The sequence below is a fragment of the Rhinolophus sinicus genome, linkage group LG04, assembly GCF_036562045.2.
Source record: "Rhinolophus sinicus isolate RSC01 linkage group LG04, ASM3656204v1, whole genome shotgun sequence".
Lineage (NCBI taxonomy): Eukaryota > Metazoa > Chordata > Mammalia > Chiroptera > Rhinolophidae > Rhinolophus > Rhinolophus sinicus.
Window position 1 is genome coordinate 151,309,124 of NC_133754.1, and position 12,361 is coordinate 151,321,484.

A 12,361-nucleotide genomic window follows, 5' to 3' on the forward strand; every position below is an offset into this window, starting at 1 on the left:
CTATGGGACTTTGTAGTTTCTGAAGTTAATTTTCCTTGTTTCCTCCTTCCCAACTTAGTCTTTAGAAAGATCTCTATTTTCCTTTTTTCCTGAAAAAATGTCAGACATATAGAGAATCTGAAATAATAGTACCATGACCATCTGTATCCCCTAGATTCACCAATTGTTAATATTTTGTTCTCTCTGTGTGTGTGTGTGTGTGTGTGTGTGTGTATATATATATATATATATTTTTTTTTCTGAATTGTTTGAAAGTCGCTGATAGGTGCTTCACAAGTATCTCTAAGAATCAGTACACTCTCATAATTAAACATAATATCATTATCATACCCAATTTGGTAACCAAAAAAATGAGCACCATTTCTATAGAATTATGTAATGTCGATTCCGTATTCAGATTTCCTTAATTATCCTAAGAATGCCTTTTTATTGTCCTCCCCCCTACCAAATCCCTGTTCCCCAATCAAGGTTCATACATTATATTTGAGTTTTATGCATCTGTAGTCTCTTAATATAGAATTGTTCCCCCGCTATTTTTTTTTTTTAAATGACACTGACTTTGGAAGAGTCCAGGCTAATTGTCTTGTAGAATGTACAAAACTCTGGATTTGTCTGATTGTTTCCTTATGATGTAATTTAACTTGTTTCTGTATTCCCTGTATTTACTGTAATCAGGAGTTCGGTCTAGAGGTTTGATTACATTCAAAAAGTTCTTGGCAAAACTATTTTATAGATGAAGTGCTATCTAGTTTAAGTTTTTTACAAAGATCATTTAGTATGTGTGATTAAGAAACAGAAAGAAATTTAAATTTGTATTACGTAATACATCACTGAAATATAATAATAATAAAATAAAAAAACGTGAGTTTTGCTAGCAGAGATCTGGATTTGAATACAGATTCTGTACTCTCTAGCAGCTTGACCAAATTAACTATTAGGTTGCTGCAAAAGTAACTGTGGTTTAAAAGGTTAAAAAATTGCAAGCACTGCAATTACTGTTGCACCAACCTAATAATTTAGAGTTCTTTATAAAAGACCAGAGCAGACAGAATCATCCCGGGGCATACTTGTTCCTCCATTCCACTCCTTAGTATTTTTTTTTAGAAGGAGGGCTCTTTTATACGACCCCTCATCCTTGCCACCCTTGTCAGCTCCACCCCAGGCTTAAATGCCACCAATTAATTAAATGCTACCCCAGGCTTAAATGCCACCAGTGTCCTCATCAGAGAAACTGGAAAAATTTCTACCTTGAAGGGTTGTTGAAAGAATTAGAGATAAATAACATGTGTAAAGTACACAGCACAGAGTGTGCTGCGTTATTATCTGCTCAACCTACCACCACTGTTATTCTTATTACAGCAATATTTGCAAAGCAACAACAAAAGAGAACTTGAAAAGGGACAGGGAAGTGGCATGGTACAGAACAGAGGAATATTCTGTTTCTAAGTGGTTGTTATTTCAGAGCCTTCCAAGAGTGTTTGTGCTTATGCTGTGACCTCAGTAAATGTTCAGCTGGGACAGTGCTATGACACAATAGTCATTACCATTTATGCAGCTCTTTACAGTTTACAAAGCACATCCACATTTGTTATTAGGTTTGACATACACATTCTTTCAAGGAGATCAGATGCTTCATGCTTATCCCAAGGACACAAAGTAATTAGTGGGGGAGCCCAAATGAGGAGTTCTGATGGTAGAACAGACTTCTTTTGCTGAAAATGTGCAACCTGGTATAGACGTCAAATGTCTCCTTTCTAAATTCCTGACCAAGGGACTCTTTCCTTACGGTGTAGGTTACTGAAATGCTTAGTTAAAGCTCTTTGAGTCTATTTCAGACTTGCAGCTACTCATCTGTCATATTTTATCTGTGATGGGTGACATTTCCTTTACTGTCGTGTGTTGTCAGTGAGCCAGAAGGCTTTAGTTATTTCTTGCTCTCTGCTCCAACAGAGAAGTATTGGTTAATGAACCTGAATTAACACCATCATGTGTATATTAAAAATGTGTTGAACCTCTGAGCTGGACTAATTTCGTTGCTCAAATAGTGTAGCATTGGTCAAATTAAAGACTCACCCAAAGATTGGCCCTTGTTTTTTTCAAGGTGTTAGAATTAGTATTTTTTTTTCGAAATTAACATTGATATTTTTTACTTGTCTGTGTGTGGCTCTTTTCTGGATTAGAAAAGTATTGCTATTTTAAACAAAAACTGACTATCTTTGGTTTAGCAAACTAGTGTAGCATAAAACATCTTAGAGGAGATGATTTCTTCTTTGTTTTTCAATTCAAGATGTTTTCTAGTTTCTTTTGTGATTCCTTCTTTTACCACAAGATATTTATAATTATATTTCTTAATTTCTGAATATTTGTGAATGTTCTAGTTATCTTTTTTTGCTAATGGTATTTATATTTCTAATAATATTGATGTTTTAGGATAATTTTGGGATATCCAGGGAACAGATTCTGTGTGATTTCAGTCATGTGAAAGGAGCTAAGACTTGCTTTGCTGTCCAGCATACGTCAATTTTGTAAACATTCCAAAGTACACTTGAAGAAGGAAATGTTTTCTGTAGTTGTTGGTGGGAATGTTCCTTGTATATCAGTTACGTCAAGTGTGTTAACCTTGTTCAAATGTCTGCATTTTTACTGCTTTTTTTTTTTTTGCTTATTTTGACTGCTTACCCTATTTCCTGAGAGAGGTGTATTAAAATCTCTCACTAAAAGTATGAATCCATTTCTTTCTTCAGTTTTTGTTACATATATATTTTGAGGCAAGGTTACTAAGTGAAGACAAATTTAGAACTAATTACTCTGTCTTCTGGTGAATGTAACATTTTTCGTGTCCCTGTTTATCTCTAGTGATGCTTTATGCTTTAACAATTATTTTTATATTAATATAGCTATGCCATGTTTCTTCTCATTAATATTTGCATCCTGTTAATCATCCTTTTTCTTTTTCTGTCTGGTTACTCTCAATCTTTTTGATACTTCATGTATCAAAATGTATCTCCTTAATATTTTGTCATATTTACTTTTTGTTGTTGACCTTTTAAAATTAAACTATAGACACTGCAACTGTTCAAGCTAGTACTTTAGCATACATCCCCCCATATAATCCCCTAATAGCAGCTAATACCCAGCCCCTAGCCACATACCCACAGTTATGTGTAAGGTGACTTATAATTGTGTAGGTCGTTGCTTTTGACTGTGTGGCTGTTAGTTTTTCTGAATCTAGAATAAGCTAACATAATTGATATGCTATTGTATCGAGTGACCATAAGGTATTTTAAAAGTTACTCTTAAAATATGTATAAGAAATACAGTCAGTACTTCCCATTTGTGATAATCATCTGAAAAATGCATAAAGTATAACTGAGAAATTAAATAATTTTATGTCTTTCACCAATTGTGAGCATGGCCACCTTCCTGGTAGACTTACCTATTTCTGTCTCCCTACCTATTTGTCACTACTTTCTACATGGCTGAGACCATTCTGTATGTAATTTTTCCTTTAATACAGGCAATTTTATATCCTGCATTATCTTTTTACTCTTTAAAATTAATGTAATTGTAATTTTTAATGGCTGCAGAATGTACCATTAAATGAATGTACCATATTTTTTGCTCACAGTCATCTTCTGTTGAACATTTAGTTTGTAACAGTTAATAATAATGCTATAAACCTGTTTTTGAAGAAATTAGTCAGTTTCACACTATATCCATCATATTCACATTATGAGGCCAAGAAGTGAAACTTCTCAGTCCAAAGGCTTTCCAGAAAACTGTTCCAGTTCTTAAAAATCCAAATGTGCCAAAGCTTACTGCATTGCAATAAATGCTTTCTTTAAAGCAGACCCAGCCTGGTTAATTAGTTATTGTGGATATTTAGTTATGTGGATAATTAGTCACCACACACCTCTAGTGGGTACTTGTTTTTTGCCCACCTATGGTAGAAGCTGAAAATGCCAGATACTTTCTCAGGCTCCCTCAAAGGTAGGGTGTCGGCATGGGACCTGGGATAGACCAAGTTGGCCCCCTCCAGATTTTGAGGCTGGAACTATTTCTGCAAAGAAGCAGGCACAGTGGAGAATCCATCTGGAGGATGCAGTGGCAGCAGCCATGAGGGAGGCACGCACACCCTGATGTGGTAGTTCAAGCCATGAGGTCCAGCATTCAATGGTGGTGGCAGCAGTGTCCTCACCAGAAAGGCTCTGGCATGAGTTTGGCTCTGGCATGAGTTTGGCTCTGGCCTTGGCTGATGTCTAGTGTTTCTTATTCTTTCCCATTTACTGAGCCTGGTTGGCCTGCCTTCCCTGATCCTCTGTCAAGTCCCAATATCCTTTAATACATTACTTCTCTATTGAAATCAGCCAGAGTTTGATTCTATTGATTGCAGAAAAGAATTTGACTAAATTTCCATGCAGGGATTCTCCCCCTGTGTAGCAGGACCTATTTCAAATAGTAGGAGAACTGGTATGTGTGAGGCAGACCTGAGGGGACAGAGAGGGCTCAGCAAGGTAATGTGTCAGGACCAGGAGGTGGGAAGTGTGTGGTTGCATGAACTGGGTTAATATTGGAATCTGAAAAGAGCAACTTCTTAAGAAGGTAGCATTTATCATTCTTGGGCACACGAATCTGGTTGCCAGCAGTGATTCCGGGGCTGATTCAGGAATCCAGCCATTGTAAATGTGACACTGGACCCTGGTTGGGAAGGTGACTAAATGTTACGCCTTCAGAGGGACGGTGTGCTGAGAGGCCTTAGTGGGTGCTGTGGATCTGAGACTAGGTGGGATAGAGGGGCAGTAGTAGATGAAGCGCAGGCTTGAAGGGGATGCTAACGATCCCCATGGACGGCCATTGCAACCACTTTCGGAAATTCTCTTTGGCGATTTCTTCAGAACAAATTTTCAAGTAATACAATCAAAGCAGCCTCCTTACATATGAGGTACACTTTGTGTCCAACCCAAACTTGTTTTGCTCCAGTTTGACCACCTTTACCATGGGAATGGGCTTTGAATACATTTTGGCCATTTCAAAAATCCAGAAAATCAATGTTTTAACTACTGGGAATATTTAGGAGCACATTGCCAGGTCTAGAGGCTGTCTTTCGGGTAACTATTTATTTAGCCTTTATATGTTTCCAAAGTTACAACAGTGCTTCACAGCAACTATCTTCTTTAAATCTCTCAACAACCCTGAAAGGTAGGTATTAGTAACCCGTTTTATGGATGAAAGCACAGGCTGAGAAGTTAATTATCAGATAAGACAGCAAGTGAGTGGTACAGTGAGAATTCAGACCCAGATCTGGTTCACTCTGAAGCACGTGCTCTTTCTGTAGGCAGTGCTTTGGGAGGTTCCAGAAATATTTTCAGTATTTTCAGCATTACTGCTGTCTCCTCAGGAGACTGCTTTAAAGGGAACAATATACATCTAACTCTATCAACTCTAGATTGTAAAAGTCACAGTTAATATATATGGAAGTCCATTTGCAAAACAACCTGCAAGATTCTGCCCACATGTTGTGAAATCTTTGATTAAGGGCTTAAAAACAGTGAAAAGTCATAAACAGCAGATCTGAATACAACTCAAGTAATAAAACATCTTCACTGATTTTCATACTTAGCAAAAGGATTTTTAATGATTAAAAAGTAAATAATCCTCACTCTCCTATCTCAGTGACACATTGAAAAATTTGCCTTGCTTGTGTCACCTTAAATGTCACCTTGCTCTCTCTGTCCGGGCACAGTCCTTTCGGCCAAGGCACAGAAGAGCATACCCACTTTGGAAGGGATTTGTTTCTGGGCATTTCTTTTTGAGATTCTTAATATGTATTTGTTAAGGACCACACACATACTAGCTAAAACTCTAACCTTCTAGATTTCATTTGACTAACAGCAGGCTAGTCTTCAGACTGACGCTTAATGCCCAAGTGAAAGGAGAAGGGGGGACAATCACTTAATTGCAATGTTTTTTACACTTTCTCCCCATGAAACAGTGAGGGAGGGACTACTATGTAGGAGTGTGTGTGTGTGTGTGTGTGTGTGTGTGTGTGTGCGCGCGCACCCACACTGAAGGGAAGGGGTTGTGGAGGAGGGTTGTAGTTGGGCTGCAGAGGTGGTGAAGATTTCAGATTTTTCTTTTAAATAATATTTGCTGCATGAGCCAGTGGTAAAGTGGTGCCTGTCCTGCTGCGAGGCTGGTAGCACAGGCACACTCACTGTGGGATTGTCTTTGTGTTGTTAGGAGCCAGGTTGGGGGCCTCGGCAGGGGGTTGCTAGGCTGTCAACTATTAATTTTCTTTTTGCACACCTTGGGTGGTGCTCTGTCCTCTTTGCCTAGTGACAAGGTGGGAGATGTTGTCGGTCTTAAGATTTTGTTTAAAAAAAACACAAATCAAACCAACCAACCAACCAACAGAAACTGCCTACTTCCCAAATCTGTCCCCTGAGGGAAGATTCAAAGGCTCTTCTGAAACAACCCTGCACTGATGGCCCTACTGTCATTTGAATGTGGGTTTGGTGGGTTTGGTTGTAGGAGGTGGGAAAGAACTAAGCAGAGGGACCTTCCATGCCATTTCCTTCCTGCTATAGTTGTTTCAGACTTTCCAGCTTCCAGCCAGACAGTCCTAGAATGTCCCTGCACAGAACACAAATTAAACATGTTTTGTAAAAATAACTCCTTTGATTTCTCTCAGCCTTGGACCCTGCTCGGTTAAGGGCAGCGACCATGAGACACATCATCTCAGGCTGTCCTGGTGGAGTGAGACCACCCGTGGCTTCCCAGCTGCACTGGCTGTGGAGCAAAGGGTTCAGAAGCAAAGGATTTTTTAAAATAATAATAATAATAATAAAAAGAAAGACCTCTTTGAAAATCCTTACTGTTTCCCATTATCTCCTACAGCGATTGCCCTTTCGTTAGTGTGACCCAACAATGTGGACATTTTTTTTTTTCTTCACTTTGATATCAGCCTAACCCTTGAGGTTAAACTTGTGGTAAGCCACCTATCGAGGTTAGCTGAAAGAAAGTTATAACTGGAAATCACCACCTAGTCCTTTAACTATTGTACATTTTCAAGTTAATTCTTTGAAGAGTAAGACAATAACAATAGATTCTTTACTAGTTGGGATCCCCTTGGTTGTTGGCAACTGAAATCCAAACTGAATTTGTTTAAGAAAAAGGGAGGAATTTATTGGGAGGATATTGGGATATTTTAATTAAGTCTTTCCTTTTTAATTATTACAGTTGATATTCAATATTAGTTTCAGGTATACTGCATAGTGGTTATATAAAAGTCAGATAAAAATCAGACCTCAAACACCTAATCCAGCTATGTATATATGACAAGAACTATAGGATTCATTCATTCATTCATTCATTCATTCATTCATTCTTCATTCACTCATTTTAACTGAGAACTCCAAAGAAGACAAAATGTATTAACAATGACTGGACCCACACTCTAAAGGAAACCAAAAACAAATAGTAGTTTACAGTCATATTCACACATACCACAAACACATAGACTGCAAATTCATGTGGATAAGAGAATTTTCTCTACTTGTTCTGACTGGATTCTCTTCTGCATGCTCTCCATTGTTTAGTTTTATTTGGTTTGGTCTGAGCTGAGGCGTCCCCTTTTAACTTGGGACTCTTATAGGCCTCTGCCAATCCACCGGAGCAGCCCTGCTTACTGTGGCCTCCTGACCTGAATGAGTTCCCTCTGCACACTCTCAAGGGGGTCCATTGTCAGTCTGCTCAGGTGGCTGCCTCTCCAGGTGCTGATGGTGGGTGGAATGTCCAAAGCCTGCTAGGCAGGGAGAACCTTCTCCTGACTGGTGTCTGAGAGCACATAAAGAGATTGTTCCTTTACTCAACTCTGCGGTGTAATCTTGTGTAAGATCACAAAACACTCCTCTCCACCACCCATCTCGCCTGACTCTCTCTGCTATAATATGTTGCCAGCAACATAGATATTACTGTTCATTAATTCATGCCTAACATGTAGCAGCTTATACTAGGTGTTATTGAATGTCTAAAAATAGACACAGAGCCTGGAAGTGAGAAATGAAAATTACAAAATGGCTGGGTGGAAAAAATGATGAGACACAGAGCAGGCTTTTTGATATTTTTCCCTGTGGTTATTTTTTACAGTTTAAATAAGATTAATCTTCTTGGTAAACCAAGGGCATTTAGCCACTTCAGATGTTTTACTCCTTCTTAGCCTATTCTAAAATCTGTTTTATTTATTTAATTTAACAGGACGTTGTCTTGATTGGGACCATTCCTATAAGATGATTTGCTTTACACATTTGCAATCACGTTTGCATGTTTGCATGTGTAAAGTTTTGCATTTCAAAACAGGCAACTAGTTTAGGCAAATACACTTCCAGTATATATGGCCATAATCTGGACATAAGACTATATAAAAACAAGCCCCCAAAATAGTCTTTAGAAATAAAAGGTTTTATGTTTTCTATTTATAGGAAGAATTTGGGGGAAGAGTATAGGGTTTGGCTTTATTTTTAAAAATAGTACAATTGGATATATTATTCAAATGCAAAATTGTAAGCTAGTATTTTTTCTAATTATATTAATACCCTGAACACCCTGATGGGGCAAAGGAAGGTTGTAATATTTGCATCCATGACGATGACTGCACGGCAGACCTTTCTGCTTTTCTTTACTCCTGCTTCCCTGGGGCCACACACCCCATCAATTGTTAGTGCATTGCTTACTCTCCTCTTCTGTTTTCTAGGAAACCTGGCTAAGGCAGCTTCTAAAATGCCTTAGATGACCTGGCTAAGTCATCTATAAAGATGACTTCACAAATAATTTTATTATGATTTCACTTAATCTTTCTAACAAATCTCTAAGGTAAATATCTGTGGGGATAGAGCCAGGAGTGCAGTTTTCAGGCTCTCAGCCTCACATGGAAAGGTGTTGGCTCCGGTAGTAAATAGCCATCAACTGTGACTGGATGGCCATCAGCTGTGGCTAGTTGGCCGTCAGCTGTAACCAGTGAGCCACTGGCCACTAATATAACTGCCGCGGCTGCGCTGGGGCGTGGAGGAGAGTCGAGTCAGTCGGTTGGCAGAAAAGTGACAGCAGGTCGCACGTCGTGTGAATCCAGCCTCCAGTGAGACTATAGTGGTATGACTCCCCTACCTATGGCTCCGTCGGTGTTCCTTTTTGGCCTCACCATGTCCTGCGTTCTTATGTGAGGAGCTGGAGCTGAGACCCCGCAGGCCGCCCCACGTGACAATATCTTAGGCCCACTCACAGAGGTCAGGGCCAGGATGTACACCCATAATTTTTTATTTTAAGTCAGGGACCTTTCTTACTTCATTCTTATTTCTCAAATTAGGGCCTGAAGATCCTTGAAAGTCTGCAGTTGTATTCTCAAGGGGCCTTCAGTCCTCTGCAAGAATTTAATTTTGTGTTTTCATTTTGATGATAATAATGACTATCAACATTTTTTTTGTCCCTTTGGACAATCAACTTAATGGAGAGCTGCCACAGGTATTTTCAGGGCCTTTTTTCTGTGTTTAAGATTTTGTCGGTACTAGGGCAAGCCACGTTTTCAGAGACGAATGATTTGAAAAAAACAAAAAACAAAAAAAGAAGAAGAACAACAACAAACTGGCAGTTAATAAGTGAAGGCTAAATGACTTCATCACAGGATGTACGAAGAAAGGTTCTTCTTCATAATTTAGAGACGAGAGGTGGAAGCATTGAGTCATTGCACAGCACACTGGACTCAGAAGAACCTGCACATTGATGGGGAGTGCCACATTCAGGTCATGGGGTGGAGTGGCCATCTGCACATGTCCCATTATATTAAAGTTGTTAATTTGAAGTTTATGAGTCCTGCATTTGTTAATATGCAACTTTGTTTTAATTTTATTGTATGATATCTATAGGCAAACGTTCCTTATGTCTAGGTTTTCACTACATGAAATTATCTTATGATTTATTTGTTTGCTTGTCTGATTTTTTACATTAGGATATATATTTCTGGAGAGCAAAGGCTTTGCTTTTCTAATTTGCTCTTTTGCATGACAGTTGGAGCTTTAGAATGAATCGAGGGAGACCTTCTAGACCAAGTGCAAAAGAAGGTCTAGGATATAACTCGCAGGAATTAAGTATTTAAGAGGTGAATAACACAGGGTGAGTTGGTAATGGAGACTAAAGGAACATCTAGGCAGAAAGAGACATGTTATATCATGGAAGGCAATGGAAGACAGTGTTTCAAAAAGGAAATCATAGTCGATAGTATAAGCTGCTGCCCACAAGATAAATATAGTAAGTACCTGTTGGCTGTGGTGACTTGGAGAACATTGGTAACCTTGAGGAAGTACATTTCATTGTAGTGATGGGGTAGAAAGCAGATTGGCTTGCATAGAAACATGGCAGATGAAGAAGCTGAGGCATTACATGTGAACAACTCAACTCCTTTGGGAAAATTGGCAATGGGAAATCCAAGGATGTAGTTAGAGTTGGACATGGGGCGGAGGGAGAAATTTTTTTTTTTTTTTAATGGGATATAATTGAGCTGATGGGCTGAGGCTGGAAGAGAAGTTGAAGGTCAAGGAGAGATGGGGGATTTTGAGTCTATGAGAGGCAAGAGGAATGGGATCAGAAGACAAAACAGTGGGCTTTAGATCATGTAGGTTATCCCTTCCATTATGACAGGAGGGAAGACAGGATATTTATTCAACACTTGCTATTGGCAAACACCAAGGAACACCATCCCCCTCAAGAAGCTGTAGTCCAGTTGGAGTGGCAAGACGTTGCAACAAAAAAGAATAATAACTCAGTCTGTGAGAAGCTTACAGGCAGTAAGTACATTTCAGAGGAGAGCACGATTAACTCCTGATGCTGTGATCAAGGAAGTTTTCACTAGAAGTGGCATTTGATTTGGAACTTGAAAGCAGAGTAGGATTTTACTAGCTGGAGGTACAAGTGGGAAGGGAAAATAAAGGAGAAGAAGAGTCCATTTCATGTAGAGGGACTGGCATGAACAAAGGATTGAAGTACTGTACTTCAATCGGTTTATCCTTCAGCAAAGAAACAGGAACTTTTTTTTTTAATTTTTTTGGATCTGTACTCTGACATAACACAGCAATTTAGAGGAAGAAAGAAACCTTAGAGATTATCCCATTTATCGCCCATATTTTTCTGGGCATGAAAACTGGGGTGCAGAGAGGGATGGAAGCGGCTATTGAAAGTCACAAAATATAAGAGTTGGGCTGTGGCTCACAAGTGTAGCTTCCACAACAACATTATTATATGTGTTTAAGGATACAATACATTTAGTAACTGCACTTGATTTTATTGAATTACATCAGAGGCGCAAGGGAGTAAAGATCAGAAGAACTTTACATTTAAAAAAAAAAAAAGAAATATTACATAGTCATTGTGATCAATTCTAACAAAGTTTTGTTATGGAGACATTTATTGCAACCTGCATTTAATGAAGAGGTAAGGGTAATTTGTTAAGTAATGATTAGCTAATGATTAGGAGGAGATTAATTAATGATTTCCTGCAGTTCAAACTTATACGAGTCTCCTATGCTTTGGCTAAATGAAATCCCAGCTGGCCAAAAATGAATTTGAAGAAAAATGTAAGTCAACTTAAAGTGTATATTTACAGTAGAGGAGGAGAATGAGAAGGTATTAGTTTCCTATGGCAGCTGTAACAAATTACCACACTTCTAGTGGCTTAAAACAACACAAGTATATTATCTTACAGTTCTCAAGGTCAGAAGTCCAAAACAGGTCTCACCTGGCTAAAATTAAGGTGTTGGCAGAGCTACATTCCTTTCTGGGGACTTTAGAGGGGTATCTGTTTCCTGCCTTTTCCAGCTTTTAGAGGCTGCCCACATTCTTTGGCTGTGGCTGGCCTCCTTCCTCTATATTCAAAGCCAGCAACATTGCACCTCTTTGACTCTTTTCCTCTAATCACTAGAGAACTTGATCTCACTCTGTCCTCAGGGAAGAGGTTCTCTGTTTTTAATGCATGTAATTAGATTGGACCCACCTGCTTTATCCAGGATTATCTCCTCATCTCAAGATCCTTAACCACATCTGTAAAGTTCCTTTGCCATATAAAATAACAGATTTATAGGTTCCAGGATTAGGACTTGGGCAGATTTTGGGGAGGGACATTATTTGGCCTACCACAATGAAGGAGGAAGAAAAGAAATATTGTGGATTATTAGAGAGATAACTTACAGATATTAGCAAAGAAAATGAGCATCAAGAGCCAGTATAAATTCACTGAAGCACAACAGATATTTATTTAACAGAGTTACTAGGCAAATAGATGTGAGGAACGCTAGGGACAAATTTATCAGCCTGGTTT